This window comes from Phyllopteryx taeniolatus, chromosome 10, assembly GCF_024500385.1.
Source record: "Phyllopteryx taeniolatus isolate TA_2022b chromosome 10, UOR_Ptae_1.2, whole genome shotgun sequence".
Lineage (NCBI taxonomy): Eukaryota > Metazoa > Chordata > Actinopteri > Syngnathiformes > Syngnathidae > Phyllopteryx > Phyllopteryx taeniolatus.
The window spans coordinates 15,309,815-15,337,206 of record NC_084511.1 but is presented as its reverse complement, the minus strand read 5'-3'; the positions used below and the strand labels follow the sequence as shown (position 1 = coordinate 15,337,206).

Sequence of the window (27,392 nt, the reverse complement as noted above, 5' to 3'; positions counted from 1 at the left end):
TAATGCAACTCAAGCACAGAGCTGGTATCTCATATCTCAAGTTATAGACAATGGAATGGCTTCTTGTGATGTTTCAGCATTTATCATCACACTTGCATAGAATAGAAGGGTGAAAAAACATGCAGCGGTAATAAATTCTTAAATGTATTTATTAAGTGTAATGCAACTTGGTCAAAGCAGTGGTCAAAGTTAATATCTGTCATTATTTTTCTTTCTTCACTGCACGTTGTTTTTCTGCAAGGCCTTATCTCAGTAAACAGGCAGCAGACAAATAACCTCAGAGACCACAGCAAAAAAAATTCTTCATTTCTCTGCTTTCCCCCCTTTACTTTTGAGTCCTTCTGAATGGCCAAGTAACCTTTTCTTAAGAAGCAGCGTTTGTAAGCACTGAGACAGTTGCACAGTGTGTGTCTGACCTTCTGATGTGCCTCCTGCACTGCAGCAAATAGTCACATCCTCAGCACATGACCTTTTGGTTAGAAAAGCCAAGACCGACTCAGAGTGTGTCATCTGTCCCAAAGAGCAAGGGTGCTCTCTTTGCAGACATCGGCCTGTCAGGGCTCAAGGTTATCTGGCAACTGGTTGCGTACATGGAGCACATTTGTTTTGTATTTACAGTATTTTGTTTTTTTTAGGGTGGGGGCATGCACAGGTATGCTTGTAGTAGTCTGCAATTCCTCAGTCACAGCAACTGTTGAACAATGTAGTGGAAGAGCTTGCTCTCACAAGCATTTTGTTGTTATTTCGTTACCACTTCATAATAATTCAATTCAATTCAATTCAATTGTATTTCATTAGTGGGAAATTACAACAGAAGTTTTCTCAAGGAACTTTACATATGGAGCATGTCTAGAACGACTACATTAAGAGAACAACTGAACACTGCAACCACTAGGCGACGGAGGCAAGGAAAAACTCCTTCAGGTAAAAAAAAATCTGATCCATGACGTAGTGTGGCGTGGCCATTTGCCCCGACTGGTTGGGTTAAGAGAGTAATGTAGAGTAGAGTTGTCTAGTGTATAATACGTTTATTTATGTCATCAACAGTTTGGGACGACTGTGATGCCGTCTGACTGAAAAAAACCCTGATGTGTGATAACCTGGGGTTGTGTAATACAGTACTGCACATATTTTCAGTAGTTAGGTGCTGGTAAGTTTGGAGGTCAAAAAGGCATAAAAAAGTTTTCTTTTCAAAGAGGAGATAGCTCCACCATCCAACACTGCAGTGTGCTGTTATGTTCAGTGTCAACTCAGTTTTGAGTTTCAACACACTTCCCATATTGTCACTATGCGTTTTACATGCCGTTCTGATGTTAGTATGCCACCTTACACCAATCGTGTGTGTATAGTGTATAGAAAAAAAAATAAAAATGAGATACTGTGTTTGCACAAGTGTGCATGTCATTTTTGAAGTGGGAATTTCGCTGCGTTCAGAATTATCCAGTCACATTGAAGCTCTTGTTAAATGGCAGTCAGCCCACAACTACCCCCATTTTAAGCGCCTCTGATTAACCCAAAATAAAGTTCAGCTGTTCTAGTAGGCTTTGCGGTAATATTTTGAGTGGGTGCGGAAAGTATTCAGACCCCCTTACATTTTTCACTCTTTGTTATATTGCAGCCATTAAAAAATTAAAATCATTTAAGTTAATTTTTCTCCTCATTAATGTCCACACAGCACCCCATAGTGACAGAAAAAAACTGAATTGTTGAAATTTTTGCAGATTTATTAAAAAAGAAAAACTGAAATATCACACAGCCATAAGTATTCAGGGCCGAAGGTTCACCTTCCAGCAAGTCAATGACCCTAAGCACGCAGCTAAAATAACGGAGTGACTTCAGAACAACGTGACTGTTCTTGAATGGCCCAGCCAGAGGCCTGACCTCAACCCAATTGACCATCTCTGGAGAGACCTGAAAATGGCAGTCCACCAACGTTCACCATCCAACCTGATAGAGCTGGAGAGGATCTGAAAGGAGGAATGGCAGAGGATCCCCAAATCCAGTTTAGAAAAACTTGTTGCATCATTCCCAAAAAGACTCATGGCTGTATTAGCTCAAAAGGCTGCTTCTACTAAATACTGAGCAAAAGGTCTGAATACTTATGGCTGTGTGACATTTCAGTTGTTCTGTTTTCATAATAAAAAAATCAAAAATACAATTTTTTTCTGTCAATATGGGACACTGCGTGTACATTAATGAGGGAAATAATGAACTTAAATGATTTTAGCAAATGGCTGCAATATAACAAAGAGTGAAAAATTTAAGAGGGTCTCAATACTTTCCGTACCCACTCTATGCTTTCTACCTGAAGCCAGGTTTTCTTGACTAAGACCTCAGGTCCCGCTGAAAAGAGCTTCAAGGCATGATGCTGCCATCACCGTGTTTCACTCGTATGAGGTAGAGTGTACTAGCAGTGTTGTGTTTGCACCAAAACATACCTTTTGAAATGATTGCCAAAAAGGATCAAAACACATTGTCCACATGTTTTTGCAAAACATTGTGTATACAAGGTAAGATGTTTTTCTTTGCAAGATAAGGCATTCCATCTTGCCACCCTACCCCATAGCCCAGACACATGAAGACAACGGAGGTTGTTGTCACATGTACTGTATTAAACAGCCAGTACTTGCCAGAAATTCCTGCAGCCCCTTCAGTGTTGCCGTTGGCCTCGTGGCTACCTTCCTTACTAGTTTTCTTCTCATCTTTTCCGCAATTTTGGAAAGACATCCAGGTCTTGGTAATGTCATGGAATATTTTCTCCACTTGATGATGATGGTCTTCACTGTGTTCCCATGGTATATGGGCCTTATGCGGAATGTCACATGACTCAACCGGAAAAGAGGTTGGCAGACTTCCTGTGTGTGCACCAGGCTGATGATGTTTGAACGCGAACTTGCTAGAATATTGTTTTCTTTATCACTCACGTCTTCAGACAAAGGTTAAATACATGTATCTCCTTTATTTAATATGATGTATGTAAAGATGAACAAAGCCTAAACATCAGATATGGTCATCTTTGGTAGCTTTCGAAGACATCTTATGTAAAGCAAAATGCATTGTAGACTGGAATGTTTAACCAGGTGCTTTGTCCTGGTTTCCTGCCAGTGACCTCAAACGGAAGGAAGTGCTTTGTCCTGTTTTGCCGAATCCAGCGGTTGGTTGGGCATAACCTCTATAGAATGCCTTAGAAACGTTGGGGACCCTTCTCCTGACGGATACCTTTGAACAACGACAGACCTCTGCTGCTGCTATCATCGGGCAGGATAGTTCAGGTACACCCTGAACTGGTTGCCAGCCAATCGCAGGGCACATACAAATAAACAACCATTCACACTCACATTCACACCTACAGGCAATTTAGAGTTGTCAATTAACGTACCATGTATGTTTTTGGGATAAGGGAGGAAACCGGAGTGCCCGTAGAAAACCCACGCAGGCACGGGTAGAACATGCAAACTCCACACAGGCAGGGCCGGGGATTGAACCCCGAACTGTGAGGCAGACACTCTAACCAGTCGTCCACCGTGCCACCGCTACTACAACAGTTGAATTTTATTTGAGGTGAATCGGAGGCACTTTAAATGGAGGTAGGTGTGTGTTGCCTGAACCATTTTACATGAGTTTGAATGGGATTGGTTTATTATGAACACGGCCACATCCCCAATAATATGAATACATTGCAACCACAATATATCATCCATCCATCCATTTTCTGAGCCGCTTCTCCTCACTAGGGTCCCGGGCGTGCTGGAGCCTATCCCAGCTGTCATCGGGCAGGAGGCGGGGTACACCCTGAACTGGTTGCCAGTCAATTGCAGGGCACATAGAAACAAACAACCATTCGCACTCACAGCCATGCCAACGGGCAATTTAGAGTCTCCAATTAATGCATGTTTTTGGGATGTGGGAGGAAACCGGAGTGCCCGGAGAAAACCCACGCAGGCACGGGGAGAACTGTGAGGCTGACGCTCTAACCAGTCGGCCACCGTGCCGCCTCCACAATATATCAGTTTAGTTAAAAAAAAATTAATTGAGTTGAGCAGGTTATAGGTTGCATTAATGGTGGAAAATGTTTTGAAATAATTTATCTTGGTCACATATTGTATAGCACTAAAAACTGCCGTTTGAACAGGGGTGTGTAAACATTTTATATCAACTGTAGATGGGGTGGACTTTTATAACACAAAAGCCAAAATTTTGTCTAGGAAAAAAGTCAGACTGTGAAATGAAATTGTGTGACGCTTTTCTGAAGTGTCACCTTTTTCAATGAGCACAGAGGCAGCAGCAGCAACAGTCGCTCATGTGCTACCTTTCCTCCCATCTGTGGTACCTAGAGCCAAAGTTGCAAAGTGACGATTTGAATAACACGGATGCATTATTCATTTTCGCGTGGCAAATGCTCAGTACCTCACCAACCTTGAGCCAGCTGGATAACATGGCAGGCTTCCCAGCAATAAAAGCTCCTCACATTAAGAGATGCCATGCAGTTTAACTGGGTTAAAATGCTCTCTGGTGGGTTGGGATCCATTGAGTGGATGGCTGGTAAAAGCAAAAAGATCAATGGACCATTTTCTTCCTAATAATCACAGTGTATGACTTAATAATCAAAATAAAGTACGCATGAAAAAGCATCACAACAGAGTATTGGGTATGGGTATTTGTAAGCTTTTCCTTTACTTTTCTCCTGCATTGTGTTCTTACACTGATTTCTATATACTGCCTCTTTTAAGGGAAGAGCAATCCTGTAGTGTGAAAATTTCAAAATCTTGGATGTGAAAGAAAACCACAAATTATGCAAACTACCATGAGTAAAGGATTCTTATCAATCAGATTAGAATCACACAAACCTTTTATTTTGAAATTGCTGATATTTTCCTCTCTACCTGCCTGTGGCAAGCCCCAAACCCTGTGCATGGGAACAATTGGATTCATTGAAGATTCAACGAAGATTCCATGCTTGCCTGCTTTTACATTTGTATGGAAATTAGCAGATGGGATCTGGTTAGAGGTAAATAGTCTGTCAAGAAATTGATTACTTTTAGTCCAGTTTCTTTAAAAGTCAGCACTAAAGTTTGTGTGCCATTAGGTAGGCTTTAAAAAAGTGTAAAAGTAACTAAAAATCATCGGAACAATACAGCATATTATCAGAATATTATATTATCAGTATATATCTAATAAACCACCATTACCAGCAACAACATTATGTAGAGCTGCTTGAGAGAGCTGTTTTAAAAAAAATTCTCCTTTTACAAAAGTAATAATGGTAGCTTTTGATTATCTGAGAGATATTAATGGATCTTTTTGTACCAGGGATCGCCAACCTTTTTGAATCTGAGAGCTTCTTCTTGGGTACTGATTAATGTACAGTAAAGGGCCATCAGTTTCATACACACATCAGAAATAACAAATGTGCTCAAATTATTTGAAATAAATCATCTCCTAGGCAGCACGGTGTACGACTGGTTAGCACATCTGTCTCACAGTTCTGAGGACCCGGGTTCAAATCCGGCCTCGCCTGTGTGGAGTTTGCATGTTCTCTCCGTGCCAGCGTACTCCTTGTACTCCGGTTGCCTCCCACATCCCAAAAAAATGCATGGTAGGTTAATTGAAGACTCTAAATTGCCTGTAGGTGTGAATGTGAGTGCGAATGGTTGTTTGTCTGTGTGCTCTGCGAATGGCTGACGACCAGTTCAGGGTGTACCCTGCCTCTCGCCCAAAGATAGCTGGGATGGGCTCCAGCATGCCCATGACCCTAGTGAGGATAAGCGGTACGGAAAATGGATGGAAATCGTCACTGTCGTTGCACCCACTAGTTTGTCTTGTTTGGTCATGCACTACAATACTGACCATGAACTATATATATTTTTTTCGAATCTTCTTTTTCTTTCGGCTTGTCCCGTTAGGGGTCGCCACAGCGTGTCATCCTTTTCCATGTTAGCCCATCTCCCGCATCATCCTTTCTAACACCAACTGCCCTCATGTCTTCCTTCATTATATCCATCAACCTTCTCTTTGGTCTTCCTCTAGCTCTCTTGCCTGGCAGCTCCATCCTCATCACCCTTTTTCATTTATTTTTTTAGAATAGCAATACACAAAAATGTGAACTCACGATGCAAAATCATCGGTGGGGCTCTCGGCAGGGTCCTCGAGGGTGCATGGGAGTTTGCCCAACCAGTTTAAATGTGTTTTGTGGACTTGGAGAAGGCATTCGACCGTGTCCCTCGGGGTGTCCTGTGGGGGGTACTTTGGGATTATGGGGTGCCGGACCCCCTGATACGGGCTGTTCGGTCCTGTACGACCAGCGTCAGAGTTTGGTCCGCATTGCTGGCAGTAAGTCGGACTTGTTTCTGGTGAGGTTTGGACTCCGCTAAGGACGCCCTTTGTCACCGATTCTGTTCGTAACTTTCATGGACAGAATTTCTAGGCACAGCAGAGGTGTAGAGGGGGTCCGGTTTGGTGGCCTCAGTATTGCATCTCTGCCTTTTGCAGATGATGTGGTTATGTTGGCTTCATCAAGCTGTGATCTCCAACTCTCACTGAAGCGGTTCGCAGCCGAGTGTGAAGCGGCTGGGATGAGAATCACCACGTCCAAATCTGAGACCATGGTCCTTAGTCGAAAAAGGGTGGAGTGCAGTCTCCGGGTCGGGGATGAGATCCTGCTACTCATGTGTTTCTCGGGGGCTCCCTGGTGGCTGTGAGCACCATGTTTGTGATCACTGCTTTATTCCATGGTATTTTGTTACATAATCGAAATGGAAACTGTGTATCACTATATGGCAGTAGAGCCTTGTAATTTACTCCTAACCAGTCAGCAAAGAAAGTGAAGGCTATTGAAAAGGTTAAAATTAAGACTGAATAATGCAGCCCTATGGGGGGCACAAGCCAGTGCAAACTGTAGGCCAGTCCCAAGCCCGGATAAATGCAGAAGGTTGCGTCAGGAAGGGCATCTGGCTTAAAACTTAGCCAAACAAATATGAGCGTTCATCCAAAGAATTCCATACCGGATCGGTCGTGGCCCGGGTTAACAACGTCCGCCACCGGCGCTGTCAACCTGCAGGGCGCCGTTGGAAATTCAGCTACTGTGGGTCGAAGTTGAAGAAGAAGAAGAGGTGGAAAGCGGGTTCTTTGGCAGAAAGAGAAGAGGAAAGCACAGAGCCTAGAACTGAATGTGGGGACTTTGAATGTTGGGACTCTGACAGGAAAATCTCAGGAGTTGGTTGACATGATGATTAGGAGAAAGGTTGATCTATTGTGTGTCCAGGAGACCAGGTGGAAAGGCAGTAAGGCTAGAAGTTTAGGGGCAGGGTTTAAATTATTTTACCATGGTGTAGATGGAAAGAGAAATGGAGTCGGGGTTATTTTGAAAGAAGAGTAGGCTAAGAATGTCTTGGAGGTGAAAAGAGTATCAGATCGAGTGATGAGGCTGAAACTTGAAATTGAGGGTTTTCTATATAATGTGATTAGTGGCTATGCCCCACAGGTACGATGTGACCTAGAGGTGAAAGAGAAATTCTGGAAGGAGCTTGACGAAGTAGTTCTGAGCATTCCAGACAGAGAGAGAGTCGTGATTGGTGCATATTGTAATGCACATGTTGCTGAAGGAAATAGGGGTGATGAGGAAGTGATGGGTAAGTACGCCATCCAGGAAAGGGACTTGGAGGGACAGATGGTGGTAGACTTTGCAAAAAGGATGCAAATGGCTGTAATGAAAATTTTTTTCCAGAAGAGACAGGAACATAGGGTGACCTACAAGAGCGCAGGTAGAAGCACGCAGGTAGATTACATCTTGTGCAGATGATGTAATCTGAAGGAGGTTACCGACTGTAAGGTTGTGGTAGAGGAGAGTGTAGCTAGACAGCATAGGATGGGGGTGTGTAAGATGACTCTGGTGGTGAAGATGGCTGAGGAATGGAGGAAAAGTTTGCTGGTGCCCATTTTTAAGAACAAGGGTGCTGTGCAAAGATGTGGGAACTATAGAAGAATAAAGTTGATGATCCACAGAATGAAGTTATGGGAAAGAGTAGTGGAGGCTAGATTCAGGACAGAAGTGAGTATTTGCGAGCAACAGTATGGTTTCATGCCTAGAAAGAGTACTACAAATGCATTATTTGCCTTGAGGATGTTGATGGAAAAGTACAGAGAAGGTCAGAAGGAGCTACATTGTGTCTTTGTAGATCTAGAGAAAGCCTATGACAGAGTACCCAGAGAGGAACTGTGGTACTGCATGCGGAAGTCTGGAGTGGCAGAGAAGTATGTTAGAATAATACAGGACATGTACGAGGACAAAGAACAGCAGTGAGGTGTGCTGTAGGTGTGACAGACGGATTTAAGGTGGAGGTGGGACTGCAACAGCCCTGAGCCCCTTCCTGTTTGCAGTGGTGATGGATAGGCTGACAGATGATGTTAGACCATGGACGTGGACCATGATGTTCGCAGATGACATTGTGATCTGCAGTGAAAGCAGGGAGAAGGTGGAGGAACAGATAGAAAGATGGAGGCGTGCACTGGAAAGCAGAGGAATGAAGATTTGCCGAAGTAAGACAGAATATATGTGCATGAATGAGAGGGGTGGAGGGGGAAGAGTGAGGCTACAGGGAGAAGAGATAGCAAGGGTGGAGGACTTTAAATTCTTGGGGTCAACCGTCGAGAGCAATGGTGAGTGTGGTCAGTAAATGAAGAAACGGGTCCAAGCAGGTTGGAACGGGTGGAGGAAGGTGTCAGGTATGTTATGTGACAGAAGAGTCTCTGCTAGGATGAAGGGCAAAGTTTATAAAACAGTGGTGAGTGGCATGTGTGTGTGTTCCGGGTTTTGTCTTCCCCCCTGTTTCACACACACCTGCTCCTGTGAGCATCTTCACCACCTGTGCCTCGTTCACCCTAATTACCTATTGTATTTAACCTTGTGTCTCATTCTCTCTCGTTGCCAGTTCGTTGTACCTTGTCGTCGCGTTCCAGCATTCCTTGTTTCCACGTCAAAGACTCACAGTAAGATTTGACCCTGTTCCGATTATCGACCTTGCCTCTTTGCCTCATGTTTTTGGATACTGTTGCCTTTCTTGGATTGCCTGCCTGTGTACCGACCTATGCCCGTCTATTAAACCTCTCTTTTTGGAAACTGTCCCTTTGTTTTGGAGTCGTGCATTTTTGGGTCCTATCCTCTGTTCCGTTCATGACAGACAGGGCAGCCATGATGTACGGATTAGAGACAGTGGCACTGAAGAGACAACAGGAAGCAGAGCTGGAGGTGGCGGAAATGAAGATGTTGAGGTTTGCTCTCGGAGTGACCAGGTTGGATAAAATTAGAAATGAGCTCATCAAAGGGACAGCCAAGGTTTGATGTATTGGAGACAAAGTTAGAGAGAGCAGACTTCAATGGTTTGGACACGTCCAGAGGAGAAATAGTGAGTATATTGGTAGAAGGATGATGAGGATGGAGGCAAGAGAGCTAGAGGAAGACCAAAGAGAAGGTTGATGGATGTCGTGAGGGAAGACATGAGGGCAGTTGGTGTTAGAGAGGAGGATGCAGGAGATAGGCTTACATGGAAAATGATGACGCGCTGTGGCGACCCCTAAAGGGACAAGCCGAAAGGAAAAGAACAAAATGAAGACAGAATAATACAAAACTACTGCTACACTGCATTATTATATATCAAATGAAAATAAAGTATTTTACTTTTCAATAACAATCTATCTATCTGCTCGTAGTATTTAATGGCTTTTTTAAAATGACATTTCTTTCATTATGTTTCATCATGTATCAGTTAACCTTAAGGCATTGGGTTTAATCTGTGTGATACTGTATGAGACAGTCAACATCGGTGGAAGGCTGTGTTTGTCATATCAGTGCCCACCATATCAAGCCTGAAGTGTTAAAAAGTGAGTTTATTTACTGAGTGTGTTATAAAACAGGGACTGTGATGACTTTAATTGCATAACTGTGGTAGCGACTGATGTTTTTCCCACACAGTGCATGGTTGTTTCCTTTGTCCGACCGTGCAATCTTGTCATCAAAGTTGAACCAAGAAGAAGCGTAGGCAGGCGATGAGTGTGTGTGCGTGTGTCTAATCTGAATGTGTAAAGTGCCACATTTGTATCGAAAACCCGGGGGGGTTTATTTGCTTTTTAAATCCTCAACACCCACTTGGAACAGCTGTGTGCACAAGTGCATGCATGAACTGCAGTGATGGGTGGAGACTCAATCATTTCCTTTTTAAACTGATATCCCAACATTGCAGTCTGCAATCAAATCAGACTTGTTGTGATGGTGAGTGCAGTCCTCTTCTTTGCCTGTGAGTCGGATTTTATGGATGAGTTGTGAAACGTCACCCGTGGCGGCTCAGCTGTAATTGAATTGCATCTAATCTCATTGGCCGGCTCCTCTGGTTGGTTCCCTGCTTCTCATCAGGGCTAGGTGCAGGGTGTCACAGGCCTCCATCTCCTGCACGCTCTCTTTCACGACCCTCTCAGATATCGCACAGCTGACCCAGGCTAACTAGCCAAATTAGAGAACCGTATTGCACATTTCTCCAGGTGTACACTTTCACCACAAAACACAGCTCTACTAGCACCATTTCCTCACATTGTCAACTACTACATAGCAACGCTGAGAGCTTATCCCAAATTTAATCTACAGTACTAATCAGATAAAATAAGAATAAGCAATAATTAAACATAGGGGCATGTTACTTTAAGTAACTGACCCACATAATTCCTGAAAGAATGAAAATCAAATGTCCACATGGTCATGGCTTCAACTTTAAGTGCAGTTGTTCGCTACTCTTTACTTGACAATGCACTGCAAATTGAAGGTCTGTGAAAGGGCGACACAGCCCACTGAGCACTGTCTACGGTCTCACAGAGCATCAAATGGAAACTACCAAGATAATGCCTTGGACTCATAACTGTGGACTTGGCTTGATAGCACGTTTAGGACTCCACACCACTCAAATAGGAAGTCAATTTACAAAGTGGACATTTGTAGGACTTCACCATATGTCTTCTGTGACAAAATACTGCCACAATTTTAACATACTGTACATTTTCTGTACAAGGTTTCTCAAGATAAATGACCTGCACCGTTACTTAGCCATTTATTTTTTTTGACAGGACTTTACGGGAGCCCATGAAAATAGCATTTTCAATTTGCGACACTGAAGTGGTGGGGTTCAAAGTGATATTTTTGGACAGATCCCCAAAAAACAGGACCCCTGGTGGTGCCCCTGGTTACTACTTGAGTGTTCATTTGATGACTGATCTAAACACACCAACAACTAAACTAAACAACAACACTCAACGCACTTTTTCACACTCACATTCACACCGATAGGCTTTAGAATTTTCAATAAACCGAACATGCATGTTTTTAAAATGTGGGAGGAAGTATCCAGAGAAAACCCACACAAGCACTCCAAATAGCTGAGACGAGATTCAAACCTTGAAATTCATGACTATGAGGCAGACGTGCTAACCACTATGCTGCCATTCTGCCCACAACACATATATACAATATGAATTAATGTTATAAATATGAATTACGCAATCCTTCCAAACATCTCGCAAAACCTCATTTTTTGTTCTCTGAATACCAAGTATCCACTATTGCCTTAATATTCCAAACAATGCATTGTCTCACTTGTCTTGTGAGCAAGCCAATGAACAGTTACTTCTAAACACTATTCGGAGCCTGCTGACTGTTTGCCTCCTGGCTATGTATGCTCAGAGGATTCTGTGACGTTCCCCCCCCAGTGTTTGCACAGTGGAGATTACAATCTTTGGCTTCCTAAAGCCTTTATATTGTCTCTAATTAGTCATTTGGCATTGTTCCATAGGTGTAAGTCTAAAATGATGGTTGGTTGACGTTGCTAAAGTCTATTTTAACGTTTGTCAAAGGCTTTCATGAAAATACCAAAAGGATCAAGAATTACAGCAGACTTTTCATTTTAGGGGAGTTGCTATGTCTCATGTACAACTAAGTGAGCAACAATTAATCCTGCCCCATATACTACTGGACAAATGGTGAGTACGGCTTTTGTTACCATGGCGACCAGGGAGGAGCTAGGGTGTTGCCACAAGGCAAGTAGCTTCTACTTCTGGAAGCAAAGCATAGAGAGTTGAACAAAAGTCAGTGCCCGTGAAGACAATAAAAGCATTTTCACTCGTACAGGCAGTACTTCATATACTATACTTCATACTCTTGTCAATTAGTGTGGGGATCTATGCATGTGGTTTATGCAGTGGACAGATCAGCAAACCAAATACCCCTCATCCCCCAACCCCACAAGTGTGTCAACAACTTCGCTGAGCAATCAAGTATGTGGCGCTAATCAGAAGCTAACACCTTCATCTAACCCTCTTCGTTAGAGTCGCTCACAGATATATTTTCAGAAAGGCAGATAAAAGTTTAATTTTACACTTGATGAGTGGGCAGGCACCCCAGAGACCCAACTTTAATATGCAAACAATAAAAAGTACATTTTCCATTTTATCCATCCTTCCAATTTCCGTACTACCTATCCTGTTTAGGGTTGCAGACAGCTGGAACCTATCCCAACTGACTTCTGGTGAAAGGCGGCCTACACCCTGGACCGATCACCAGTCAGTCACAGGGAACATTTAGTGACAGACAACTGTCTGTCACTAAATGGGTGGAACTCGAGAACCGGTTGCAACTTTGAACCGGTTCCAATTTATTGAGGAGAGCTGTGTCTTGAGGAGCTTCTCCAGATGTCTGGTGGAGAGCGTCCTCAGCACCAGCATCACGCTGTGGCACAGCCCTTGTTCAGCTACAGAGAGAAAGGCACTACAAAGGCTGCTTAGAAGATTGTGGGGGGAACCCTCCTCAAGACGACAGACATCTTCACCAGCAGGTGGAGAAAGAGGGCTCTCGGCATCATCAGGCTGAGGGACAGCTTCTTTCCGATAGCTTATACCCTATTAAAGTTGAACAGTGGTCTGTAACCCTGACACACACACGCCTATTCATCCCTGCCTGATGAACACTTTATTCTTTTCAAGTGCAAAGGACAGTGGAAATATCATGTAAATATTATGGGCAAATCAAGACTCTGGCATTTGTATTTTTGCTGCCTCCAAATCTTTGCTGCATTTGCACCTTTGCACACATTCACAACTGCAAATAAGTATTTTAACTTTTTTGTCTTGTCTTATTTTCTTATTCTATTTATATTTCACAAGTCTTGAGACTTATTGGGCTAATCTGGAACCTTGGGTTTTAATTTTCGTACCATATCGTGTAAATGTGTGTTGGTATGGCAAAAAAAGTCATTGAATTCTTAATTCTATTGGAATTGTATAGGGGAGTCCTGATCTGATCTTTGAGATCGGATATCGATCTGATGTCATAAAAAAAAACGAATATCAGATCGGACTGAATCTAAAATCTCAGATTTTACCACTTTTATACAAGATGTCCATTCCAAGCTCTGCACCAGCATTTCTATCCAGCAGCGCCCAGATGGCATGCAGATCCCACGTGATCACAGCAACAGGTTGCTAAGGTGCTACCATAGTAGCAAGAAGTAAGAGTGAATGTTGCTTGCTTCAAGTTGTTTAATGAGACTTTGAGTTGAAGTTCGCTGTAAAACTAAACACATATAACAAAAGAATTACAAATATTGAATGTTCAAATACATCACAAACTTAATTTCTTTCTTCGTTTTTGTTCACAAAAATCACTAGCTCAAAACTAACACACAATGAATGAAAAACACCATTGACGAGCTAACTAAAATTAGCATCAAACTCACAGCACCTATATCTCTCAAAATAATAAATATTGGTACACAAACGCTATATAAACATAAAAACAGGCAATATAACACTCTCAGGCATATATTCTTCAAACTGTGAAATAATTTGTTATATTAACAACATTCTATCGGGACTTCTACTTTCTTTGTTACTGCAAGTGTGTATCTGCGTGCACCACACTGCCCCTCAGAGGTTAAACTCGGTGAAGCTACGGTGCGTACATGCGCAGAAGTTATGCGCACTAAGTCAAAATGGCGCCGCCTGTGGGCAGCATTGCATCGCTTGTCAGAATAAAGTAAAAAGTATTTTTTTTTTATTTGAATGTGAACATTCTGATTCGGGATGAATTTTTCTCCTTGGGATTCACAAGTTGTTGTTCGTAGCACTACTTAAGACTGCAACTTTTCTTTTCACTCTACCTTTCTACTTTTCACTGTTTGCGCTAGCGTTAGCCAACTGGGTACATTCAATATATTCATTTATTCATTCATCTTCCATTCCGCTTATTCTCACTAGGGTCGCGGGCGTGCTGGAACCTATCCCAGCCATCTTCGGGCGAGAGGTGGGCTACACCCTGAACTGGTCGCCAGCCAATCGCAGGGCACATATAAACAAACAACCATTTGCACTCACATTCACACCTACGGGCAATTTAGAGTCTTTAATTAACCAACCCTGCATGTTTTTGGGATGTGGGAAGAAACCGGAGTACACGGAGAAAACCCATGCAGGCACGGGCAGAACATGCAAACTCCACACAGGCGGGGCCGGGGATTGAACCCAGGTCCTCAGAACTGTGAGGCACACATTCAATTTGATAAGCGTCATTTACCTGCCGTTTGAGAAACAATGCCTACTCTCCAAAATGTTATATGTAAATGAGATGATGATATGAAAAGCTACAGTAAGTGTCAAAAAGGAATTTTATTGCATTGATATCATTCTTTGTGTTTAACACTAAACGGTGTCTTCTATTGAAATATCTCAATAGAAGACACCGTTTAGTGTTTAAGTTATATGATTGTACAATAGAAGACACCGTTTAGTGTTTTGTGTTAAACACTAAACGGTGTCTTCTATTGTCTTCTATTGAAATAGTATAACTTCATGCACTGCTGCTAGTCCTTTTAGTTATATGATTGTATTTGTCTACTGATTATGTACGGTATACGGCTTATGCCTGTTAAATGATATTGGAGATGTTATTTATGACTTGTGATTAAAGAAATTTATATTTATTTTCCATTTTAAAAAAAATAATATTGTACTTGGAAATTGATTATAGTACATATACTACTATTCATGAATTATGTGAACAGTAGAATTACTATTTATTAATTAATGTACATTATGATTTGTGAATTATTAGAAGTGTGTTACTGTTCTCCAGGCCGGGTTCTTAATATGATTGCGCGCTAAAACGAGCGGGTCTAAAGAGTCTACAGACTAAAAAAAACAGTTCAAGAATCGCACCCCTCCTGCCAGGCTGGTAGGGGGCTCTCTATAACCCACAAACTATTCTGGTGGCGAATATTGTTACATGTATTGATATTGATAAAATCTCTTTTGTCTGCAGCCAGGTTGGCATTGCAAATGAAAATCCATCCATCCATCCATTTTCTACCGCTTATCCGAGGTCGGTCACGGGGGCAGTACATATATATATATATATATATATATATATATATATATATATATATATATATATATATATATATATATATATACACACGCGTGTGCACACACACACACACACACGCGCACACACACAGTATATACACACATACAAACCCACTTGTATTATTTAACTCTCTCAACCAATAAAAATCGATAAGAAAATTGATAAGGAATCAGATCTATAAGCGGTATCGATAATAGGATAGGAATCACTAAATTCTTAACAATTCCCACCCCTACAAACAACCCATTTTCCATATTATGTCTCATTTAAAAGTTATTGCAACAAGGTCTACAACTTCTCACAGCATGTCTGCCAACTGGAGAAAGAAGCTTAACTTGTTTGGAGGGGCGGGAGTGTGAAAGCAAAAAGTAGCCGAAAATGTGTGAAGCCAAGACATTCATGTGGTGTTTACAGTGGGTCTCTAACCAAAACAGTTTGACTGCCAAGTGCGCTAATCAAAAAGACAGCACATGTCAAATCAAACAGAAGCAGCATGTTGCCAGTATCTTTCGAAGTGCATACATGCAGAGCGGAGGGGAATATCCACCCACAGACTTACTAAAGCACTACCATCTCCAGTTGTATGCCTTTGTTTCCCTTTTCCTCCTTCGCAGCACATGGATGGAGTATGTATGTGTGTGTGTGTGGGTGTGTGGGTGAGCGTGTTTTGAGTGCATGCGTGCATGTGTGCATGCGTGTGTGTGTAGTAGGGATGCTGAAAAATGTGCTGGATTGAGCTATCTGAAAGTGAGGCAGAAATGGAAAGATTTGTGCATGTGATGGACATTCAATCTATTGTGTATGCCACCCCCCTCATCAAATAGCGCAATATTCAAATGAGCTTTTGAATTTGGAGGTTTTCTTCAAATGAGTACCAGCAGGTGAGTGTGGATGGTTGTTTGTTCCTATGTGCCCTGCAATTGGCTGGCAACCAGTTCAGGGTGTACCCCGCCTCCTGCCCGATGACAGCTGGGATAGGCTCCAGCACGCCCGCGACCCTAGTGAGGAGAAGCGGCTCAGAAAATGGATGGATGGATGGAGTACCAGCAGTGATTTGACTGCAACTGAAGCTAGTGTTGAGTAGGTGGCGGAATGGCTTTATTCCAGCTTCGCCTGTAAAAATTGGAAAAGCATGGTGCTTTATTGTGTGATCCCTGAGACAGATGACTCTCTATCTCCTGTTTTTAAAGGCACTAGATGTGTTTTTTTTCAAGGGGTAATAGTGTGGCGATTCCCACAACTTGAACTCCCTGAGTTCAGAGATACCACCTGAGCTGTGATACCAGTTCATGTGTGCAAAATAAAGAGAAACACCAGTGATCCGTGGCCTCATTCACATTTCTTTAAAACTATTTTTCATGTGCATTTTATGGGCTCACTTGGCGTGCCCTTTCTTGTCAGCGTGTCTGAGCTGATTTCATTCTCCAGATGCATGCATAATTTTGTTGTTATGTAGCAGGCATGAAGGAGAAGCCCATTGAGGCACACGAGTCATGTGTTTGTTCAAAGTCTCAACATGGATCCGCTGATGAGCCATTATGATAGTTGAGATGAGACAGCAAACAAGGAAACACGAGGCTTTCTATACTATGACCTGCATGGATCCACCTACTTATTATTTCACTTTAGAATATGCCTTCCAATAAATTGTTTTATTGATCTTTGGGAATTAAACACGACTGCTGCCTGTCGTCTTAACGGCTTAAAGGATTTTCTAAATACACTGCACTGAGGCACTTACACAACATCCATCCATCCATTTTCAACACAGCTTATCCTGGTTATGGTCGCGGGGCGCTGGAGCCTATCCCAACTGACTTCTGGCGAAAGGCAGACTCCACCCTAAACTGGTCGCCAGCCAATCGCAGGGCACATATAGACACGGACAACCGTTCGCACTCACATTCACACCGTCACTGAGTGGGAACTGAACCCACGATGCCCGCACCAAAGTCAGGCGAGTGTACCACTACACCATCAGTGACACAACAACTAGAAATAAATAAAAAATAAAAAAATAAAATAAAAAATCGCGAGAAAGAAAGAAGAGAGAGTTTTCGATCACATGATATTTGCTTGTCCGACATTTTGGCTGTCGAGATCTGGAGGATACGCTAGGCTTGAAACTGAGACAAGGAGACCAGTTGATGTTTTTGTATAACCATAATCAGTTAATATTTTGTCTAATTTCCAGTCTACTTAGATGAGCTTTGAGAATGAGAATGAGAATTTGATAGAGAATAGAAAAACTTTCGATGACATGATACAATGACAAAGTGGGCATAATAAACAACAATCCCTACACAATTGAACTGAGCGAAATGATGCATTGACATTGTGAAATGGGCAAATGAGAATAAAGTTGGGCATGTATTTAATTTATTTTTTATGATAATTTTGTGGATCCCATTATGTTTAGCAGTCATAAATCAATATTATTTGGTCTAATAGTGATTGAATAACATGATGTTGTCAACTTCACAACATATTTTAAACCACATTTTTGTACAAGTTACTGAAGTCAGTGTATACAAGCATACAACCGTGATGTATCACGTTGTTTCATTGGTGTGTTAAAGGTTGTTTCACGAGCCATGTTGCTAAAATGAAGCGACAGCAAGCACCGTCATTGTCGTTTAGTTGCCACACAAAAAAAAAAAAAGCCCCAGTGGGTGTACCAAGAAAATAAGTAAAAAAAGAATGGAAGTTGGCTGGCAAATACTTGTGATAGTAGGACAGTCATGTTGTAACAAGTAGCAGACGCCAGCAACAATTAAAAAACATTGTCCAAGATTTGGTGCCCAGTAAACACATTTCTCTCCATACGAGGGGAAAGGTTTCGACACTTACTAAAAAGAATTAAACTGTGTGAAAGCCACAATTTCAGTCTTTTCCTTGATAAAAATGTTGTCTGCTCACCCTGAATTCCAATTGCCACTGGTGAATGGTAAAATGAGACTTTGTCTCTCCCAACTGTATTGTTGCAACCAAACACTACACAGTAATTCAACATTTTTTAATGTTGGCAATCAATCAAATTTGTCTACTCACATACTCACAATATACTGTAACATAACACATTGACCTCTAACAGTGTCTACTGTCTGGAGTTGTGTGAAGTCACGCGAAAACTATCTACACTGTCAGCACATTCACCAGATCTCAACCCTACTGAGCTGTTGCGGGCAGCTTTTTGTATGGTGCGTAAGAAGTGCCCACCAAGATAATCTAACTTGTGGGAGGTGCTTCAGGAAGTGTGAGGGGAAATGTTTTCAGATTATTTCAACAAATTGACAGCTAGAATGCAGACTGGAATTGCTTCAAATGGAAAATTATTTGATGATTGCTAAGTTTGAGGGGCAAAATTATAATTCATTCATTCATTTTCCGTACCACTTATCCGCACAAGGGTTGCGGCTGTGATGGAGCCTATCCCATCTATCTTTGGGCGAGAGGCGGGCTACACCCCGAACTGGTCGCCAGCCAATTGCAGGGCACATATAAACAAACAATCATTCGCACTCACATTCACACCTATGGGCAATTTAGAGTCTTCAATTAACCTACCAGATGTGCTCACCAGTTGTCCACCGTGCCACCCAAAATTATCATTTCAAGTAAAAATCAATATTTATTTATATAAAAGTGGGAATTTTCATTGAAAACACCAAATTGTCTGGTTGACCCCCAAATGTTGTACGGCAAAGGTGGTGTATAAATACTGTATACAGGTATACTGTAATATATAATGTAGAGAGAGACAGCGAGCAAAATTAAATTGAGAGCAAGATAACTGGCTATACATCTAGCTAGCTAGCTAGCATGATAGATAGATAGATAGATAGATAGATAGATAGATAGATAGATAGATAGATAGATAGATAGATAGATAGATAGATAGATAGGATTCTAATGTTTGATACATCTTTTGTTAGTGGGTGTCATCAGAGTGTAGAAGTGTACCTAATAAAGTGTCCCACGATTGTACGTAAACCCGGAGGTGAAAACATGAAAATATAGACAAGAACGCAAATATGGAAAAAAAGCAAAATTATTTCAATTATGTGTGTCTCTTTGAGTTTAATCAATGGAATGTGGCCAGCTTAGTTCATGCGCTTGCCTTGTTTACATTAAAAGCAATGGCAAAACAGTGCGATCAAATTATAGTGCAGGCTTGATGTGCTGGGCCCTCAAAGGCATCCAGGAGAGCAGAGGGAGCCATTTATCGTATGACTGTTTAAGCAACTTATAGTGCAGGCTTGATTTGCTGGGCCATCAAAGGCATCCAGGAGAGCAGAGGGAGCCATTTATCGTATGACAGTTTAAGCAACATAGGGAACAGTCTCTGGATTGCCAATTAGAGGATTTGTTGAAGATCGTCTAAGGTTGGCGATTGTTAGTCTCTGTCTGATTGCTCTCTTTCTTTCGTACGATCTAGCTTGGTAGCAGATAGTACAGAGGCTAACTACACGCGGTCATCCAACCTACCCATTCACAAGCCTTTTGGCCCTGTTGGCACATCTTTCTACCAAGTGAGCCCGGGTCGGTTTATCTTGTCTGCCTGTTTAACAACTCATCAACAGCATGTATGGATACTACAAAGCCATGCTATTGGTTTGGCCAGAACAAACACATCTAATCCGCTTAACTATTAGTGTGACTTTGAAAAAAATTCAATCACACATTATCTCAAACCCAAGCAGCATTGACATACATGGGACATTCAGAAGTACAGTATCACTTTGAAACGATTTGGGGAAAACTCAATGTATTGTGTCAGAATTTTCTGCATTTAACTCATCTCTATGGTTTATTTGCTAGACAAGCAAGAACACTTAATATCCAAATGTACCCATATTATTCCTGGTGGATTTTTCCTGATAGTGATAATTATATTCAATGGTTTTATTCCGAACTCTGTTCCAGACCTTTTAATGGTTATTTTTGTTATTAAAACTGAAACCCTTACAAACTTTGTGGCATTTTTGTATACTGTTCTCTGTTTAGAATATATTGTCAGAATTGCAACAGGATATAATCAAAATTTAGGAGGAAATTGTCCGAAAAGTGAAGCACTAAATTACATTACATTCCTAACGTGTACTATTTTCCAGTAACATAAGCATGAATTAATTTAAATTAAACTACATCAAATTAAGGGCAGCATTGTGAAGTAGTGGTTACTAAATCTGCCTCTCATTTGAGGGGTTTCCAGCTTTGAATTTTGGCCCAGGCGCTCCTGTGTGTTGTTTGGATGTTCTTCCCATGCTTGCCTGAGTTTTCTCTGAGTATTTCCTTCCACATTCCCAAAACGTGCATGTTGGGTTAATTGAAGACTCTAAATTGTCCATAGGTATGAATTTGAGCGTGAATGGTTGTTTGTCTATATGTGCCCTGGGATTGACTGGCGACCAGTCCAGGGTGTACCCCACTTCTTGCCCAGGCAGCGCTCATCCAAATGAGAACAACCGGTATCGATTAAATTAAATCAAATCCAATGACTACTTTTAATTTAAATTAACATTACATCACTAATTAACTGAAAAAGTAACTAAAAATACAAAACATATTGAATACAAATATTAACAAAATGTTGAAAGTGTTTTGCAATACCTACGTCATTACAATTTAAAGTGAAAACCAGTTGGAATTGTACAAATGTACAGCACTTACTGTATTAGACCTTATATTGTTAGTCCACTGAGCTATTAATCTTACAATGCAAAGCTGCTTTAGTTTTTGTTGTCAGGGCACCAGAAAAAAAACTTAATTTGGAATCCCATTGTCTCACAATCAATGTAATAGTTTACAATACATTGTTACAATGAAAGAGTAACCTACCGACTGGTGAGCTGCCAATCTATCAGAATTACAATATCGCCTTGTAATGAACTTTTCGTTTTGTGTTTCTAAACCTCATATGATCAATACAGTTCTTTATTGCTCCGAAAAGGTTTGCTTGAATGAACTGAGATGCAGTGTGTGTGTGTGTTGGGGACATTGGAAATATTGACAGAGGGAAAGAAGGAAGTACCTCAGGCATATTTCTGCATTGAATTCTGGAATATAGTTTCAATCTAGTAGATTTCTCTTTAAAGAACATTCAACTTCCCAGTGCTGTAATGAGCTTATGTCATTGAACACTGTTTCAACTGTAGGTTTACCTGTCAAGCCATTAAATGATGAAAGTAAATTAAATCACTGTGTTTGCTGTGAACAAGGGATCATTTACTTTATAACAGTATAAAGTTACACACAGAATATTAACTGTTCATGGGAGTGGTGCAAAGAAACCATAGGACGCACAACATTGTCCCTAATACGGATACTGGATGTTATCGAACCTTTTGTATGGGACGTTGAATGCTAGTTCAGCTTGACTTTAAGAGATGATTAAATCTTTGTGTCTTCACATAGTTTCATCCTTTTACCTACGTAAAGCACAGAAGTACAGTATGTTTAGGCAATGTTTGCAGTATTTTCCCAGTGGCCACTGCAGCCCCGTTTGCCCGAAACATAGAGCACCATGGGATTTTTTGTTCCCCTTCATATTCAAGTTCTGATAACTTTTCTCGTGGTCTATAACAATATCAGTGATGATCAGGGACAGTGCTGCTGAGGCTCAAAGGCGCACTACATTTCGGTATTGGTTTTGGGTTTGATATTTAAGCTGTGTAACTTGTTTATCATGTTTTTGCTGTGTTAAAACTTGCAAAATATAATTACAATTATTGTAGTTTCTGCTTTTTTTTGTCAAAGTATTTATCAATAAACTGTAAAAATTGGGAAATGTGAATATTTACTTTTCAAGTCGATTTACAATGTGTGCCCCTAAATTTTTTGCTTGCACCCTTAAAATTGTAATTTAGGCGCCACTGTGATCCGAGTATATAAAACAAAAGTTAGTCTTTAGCCCTGTGCATTACTGCCACTTACAGGGCTGGAGTTGAACAATATTACCTACCGTGTCATTAATTTTACAGGGGCGAGAGTCAGACAGACATGTTTAGGATTTTTAGGCCATGGTGGAGGTCTGTGCTCTACTGTGTGTCATTCTCGTCGTGTGTAATGATGATCTGGTGCATTTTGCAATCCAGGTTGTACCGGAGATCTTGGATAGCCTCCATGAGGACAAGTGGTAGGGATGTCTCGATACAAATTTTTCACTTCCAAAACGATACGTGTTTGTTTCTATGTGCCCTGCGATTGGCTGCCGACCCACCCTCTCGCCCGAAGATAGCTGGGATAGGCTCCAGCACGCCCGCGACCCTAGTGACAATACGCGGAACGGAAGATGAATGAATGAATACGATACAATTGCAGCCTTGTGTATTAGCCAGTACTGATATTAACCTGATACGATATGAGCATGAATCATACATACTTTAATTATTTGTTTTCTTTTGCAGTATGGAATGTTAGGGAAGGGTCAATCAAGTGATATAACTCAAAATGAAAACTAGAGTCAGCAACAGTAGGTATGAGAAAAACGGACCCATTTTTATTAACCAATGCGTTACATAAAGTTTAACCTTAAACATAAGAATATACTACAATTGAATAAAATTTAAAAAAATCCTGAAAAAAATCTTAATAAATCCAATAAAAATGTAAACAAACATTTTTAAGTGCAAAATAACCACTGGTCGCACGATAGGCGACTGGTTAGCACATCTGCCTCACAGTTCTGGGGACCAAGGTTCAAATCGGGCCTCGCCTGTGTTGAGTTTGCATGCTCTCCCTGTGCCTGCGTGGGTTTTCTCCGAGTACTCCAGTTTCCTCCTACATCCCAAAAACATGCATGGTAGGTGAATTGAAATCACTTAAATTGCCCGTCGGTGTGAATCCGAGTGTGAATGGTTGTTTGTTTATATGTGCCCTGCGATTGGCTGGCGACCAGTTCAGGGTGTACCCCGCCTCTCGTCCAAAGATAGCTGGGATAGGCTCCAGCACGCCTGCGACCCTTGTGAGGATATGCGGTACAGAAAATGGATGGATGGATGGAGAATGACATTAACTGCTTGGATCAGAGTGCTCTTATCAGAGATTTTAGATGCAGTCCGATATAATCCAATACACAAACTTTTGCTGATATCAGAGCAATATCCAATATAAATATTGGATCGGGTCCCCTAACAAGTGATATAGAAAATTGTTGGATGGATGTTACTACAGTATCTGACCAATGAGGTCTGTGATACAGTGAGTACTCACTAGTATGATGATGTGATTGTAATATTGACCCTGTCATTTTTGCCATGATGAGCTTTCTCTGCATTCTGGACGGGTAGCCAAAAATGTGTTTTATGAGGTCACAGGGACCTTGACATCTGGTCGTCAAAGCCAAATAATTTCCTTCTCAAGTCCCAATGGATGTTTGCACCAAGAAAATGCTTCTAAGCAATTCTGAGATATACGGCCGACAGACATTGAATAATGAATGAAGAAAACAGTTGACTCGGCTGTGGCTAGTGTGGAAGGAGAAAGAGAATTTATATTAATTTGCTAAGTCCTTCTACAAAACAGTTGTCACAACAACAGTGACTGTCAGGCCATTACTAAAATGGTAACGAGGCATGGCAGGCTTATTAGCTTATGCAATTGTTTTACTGCAATTGAGTAATAATCACGCCCGGTTCTCTCATCAACATCCAGTAGGTTTGGATTTGGAAAATATTTTTCCCATTGTCACCATCATAAAACCTACACTTAACTTAACTGTACGGGCAATGTTTAAGTAAAATTTTAACATTCCTAACTGTAATACAAATGTCGAAAGAAGTTAACCACTGTTAATATACCTCCCATTTATTAACATTCTTTTAACCGTCCCCCCTTATGCCGGGTTTGAGGGATCACAGTTGGTTAGTATTGTGTTGACGAACATTCCAGAAAGCCAGGCTTGAGGAGCATTAGGATTGCTCTCATTATAGCACTGGAGTCATAGTGACATATAGCACATACACCAAAGGCAAAATCATATAAGGACAGCATCAGGATGGTCGGGCAGAGAAGAAACGGTGTGACTCATAAATCAAGTTGGGGTGAGATTGCTGAATAAGAGGTTGATTGTGCCCAGGAGAGAGAATAAAGCCTGTAATCATCTGTCTCTGCTGCACAGACCTGACAATTATGTGTCCATACCTGACCACCCCCACAAAATCTAGCAGCACCCTTGTCAACATCTGTGTTTTCATGGGAAATTGGAAAGAATGGGGAAAACAAGAGAACATAGAGGATTTGGTTTATTGTCGCTAACGTTACAGAGAATATTAGTGGTAATGTTTATTAGGTTATTGAACCTTACTCTGTACACCTGCCCCCCATACTACCCCCCACCCCACTCACACACACACACACACACACACACACACTCACAAACACACACACGCTGTCAATTGCTCGAAATAAAAGCATAGTCCCAATTAAAATGGTATAACCCAGTCCTCCAGGGCTTCGATTTGCTTCCAGTGTGGCTGCTTCATTACAGCGTCTGCTTTCAAACAGCTGTCCAATACTAGCATTTGGGGCACAAATTTACCTCAATTTGGCTCTAGTGCATAGCCTGACGCATATGAGCCATCACTCTGTGCCTGTGAAAGCTATGCTCGAAGGCCTAAAAGCCTTTTCTGCCAGCCAAATAGCTGCACCAAATGAAAAGCATGGCTGTAATTAATCTTCTCTATTGACTGAATAAAACCTTTTGGTGGGACTCGATGAGTGAGTGTTATTTATTATTGCTCCTGTTTTCTCCCCATATCCAGAGAGTTTAGAGAATAATTGAAAAGTCGCTTCCATTATTGTGGAGGATCAAGGCTTTTACTAAAATCATACACACAATACATTTGTATCAAGGGATTTTGTCTTGCACATAATTTTAATTGCGGATGTTTTATTTGGCATGAAATCACAACAAGCCAACATATTAGGGGATATATTATTTCCTGCCAGTAATTACTATTTTTACAATTTCTTCTTCAAATACAATGTCTACATCAGTCAGCACAGCTCTCAGAATATTCATTTAACAGCCCCAATTCCAATGAAGTTGGGACGTTGTGTTAAACATAAATAAAAACAGAATACAATGATTTGCAAATCATGTTCAACCTATATTTAAAGATATTTAATGTTCAAACTGATCAACTCTATTGTTTTAGCAAATAATCATTAACTAAGAATTTTATGGTTGCAACACATTCCAAAAAACCTGGGACAGGGTCATGTTTACCACTGTTACATCACCTTTTCTTTTAACAGCGATTGGCTGGCGACCAGTTCAGGGTGTACCCCGCCTCTCGCCCATAGTCAGCTCCAGCACGCCCGCGACCCTAGTGAGGATAAGCGGTACGGAAAATGGATGGATGGATGGAACATTCAATAAACGTTTGGGAACTGAGGACACTAATTGTGAAGCTTTGTAGTTGGAATTCTTTTCCATTCTTGCTTGAAGTACAGCTTCAGCTGTTCAACAGTCCGGGGTCTCCGTTGTCGTAATTTACGGTTCATAATGCGCCACACATTTTCAATGTGAGACAGGTCTGGACTGCAGGCAGGCCAGTCTAGTACCCGCCCTCTTTTACTATGAAGCCACGCTGTTGTAACATGTGCTGAATGTGGTTTGGCATTGTCTTGCTGAAATAAGCAGGGGCGTCCATGAAAAGACGTTGCTTGGATGGCAGCATATGTTTCTCCAAAACCTGTATGTACCTTCCAGCATTAATGGTGCCTTCACAGATGTGTAAGTTACCCATGCCATTGGCACTAACACAGACCCATACCATCACAGATGCAGGCTTTTGAACTTTGCCTCCATAACAGTCCGGATGGTTCTTTTCCTTTTTGACCCGGAGGACGTCCACAACTTCCAAAAACAATTTGAAATGTGGACCCGTCGGACCACAGAACACTTTTCCACTTTGCATCAGTCCATCTTAGATGAGCTCGGGCCCAGAGAAGCCGGCGGCGTTTCTGGGTGTTGTTGATAAATGGCTTTTGCTTTGTATACAAGAGTTTCAAGTTGCACTTATGAATGTAGCGCCGAACTGTATTTACTAACATTGGTTTTCTGAAGTGTTCCTGAGCCCATGTGGTGATATCATTTTCACATTGATGTCGGTTTTTGATGCAGTGCCGCCTGAGGGATCGAAGGTCATGGGCATTCAATGTTGGTTTTCGGCCTTGCCGCTTCGATGCAGTGATTTTTCCAGATTGATGAAAGTAAATTAAATCACTGTGTTTGCTGTGATCAAGGGATTATTTACTTTATAACAGTATAAAGTTACACACAGAATATTAACTGTTCATGGGAGTGGTGCAAAGAAACCATAGGACGCACAACATTGTCCCTAATACGGATACTGGATGTTTTGTCCCTAATACGGATACTGAACCTTTTGACGATATTATTGACCGTATATGATTAAATCCGTAAATTCCTTGCAATTGTACGTTGGGGATCATTGTCCTTAAACTGTTCGACTATTTTCTCACGCAGGTGTTCACAAAGAGGTGAACCTCGCCCCATCTTTGCTTGTGAATGACTGAGCAATTCAGGGAAGCTCCTTTCATACACAATCATGGCACCCACCTGTTCCCAATTAGCCTGTTCACCTGTGGGATATTCCAAACAGGTGTTTGATAAGCAGTCCTCAACTTTCTTTGTCTTTTTTGCCACCTGTCCCAACTTTTTTGGAATGTGTTACAGCCATAAAATTCTAAGTTCATGACTATTTGCTAAAAACAATAAAGTTGTTCAGTTTGAACATTAAATATCTTCTCTTTGTAGTGTATTCCATTAAATATAGGTTGAACATGATTTGCAAATCATTGTATTCAGTTTTTATCTATGTTTAACACAGCATCCCAACTTCATTGGAATTGGGGTTGTATGATTGTGGCTATAGTTCCAGAAATACATCATACAAAAGATGTTTCTAAT

The 27,392-nt window shown here is 41.3% G+C and overlaps 1 protein-coding gene across 5 annotated transcripts in view; it reads right to left on the bottom strand.

Annotated features, from left to right (window-relative positions):
* LOC133484628 (glutamate receptor 3-like) overlaps nt 1–27,392 on the bottom strand; it is a 125,525-nt gene that overhangs the window by 56,144 nt on the left and 41,989 nt on the right. The gene's annotated exons all lie outside the window — the stretch shown is intronic.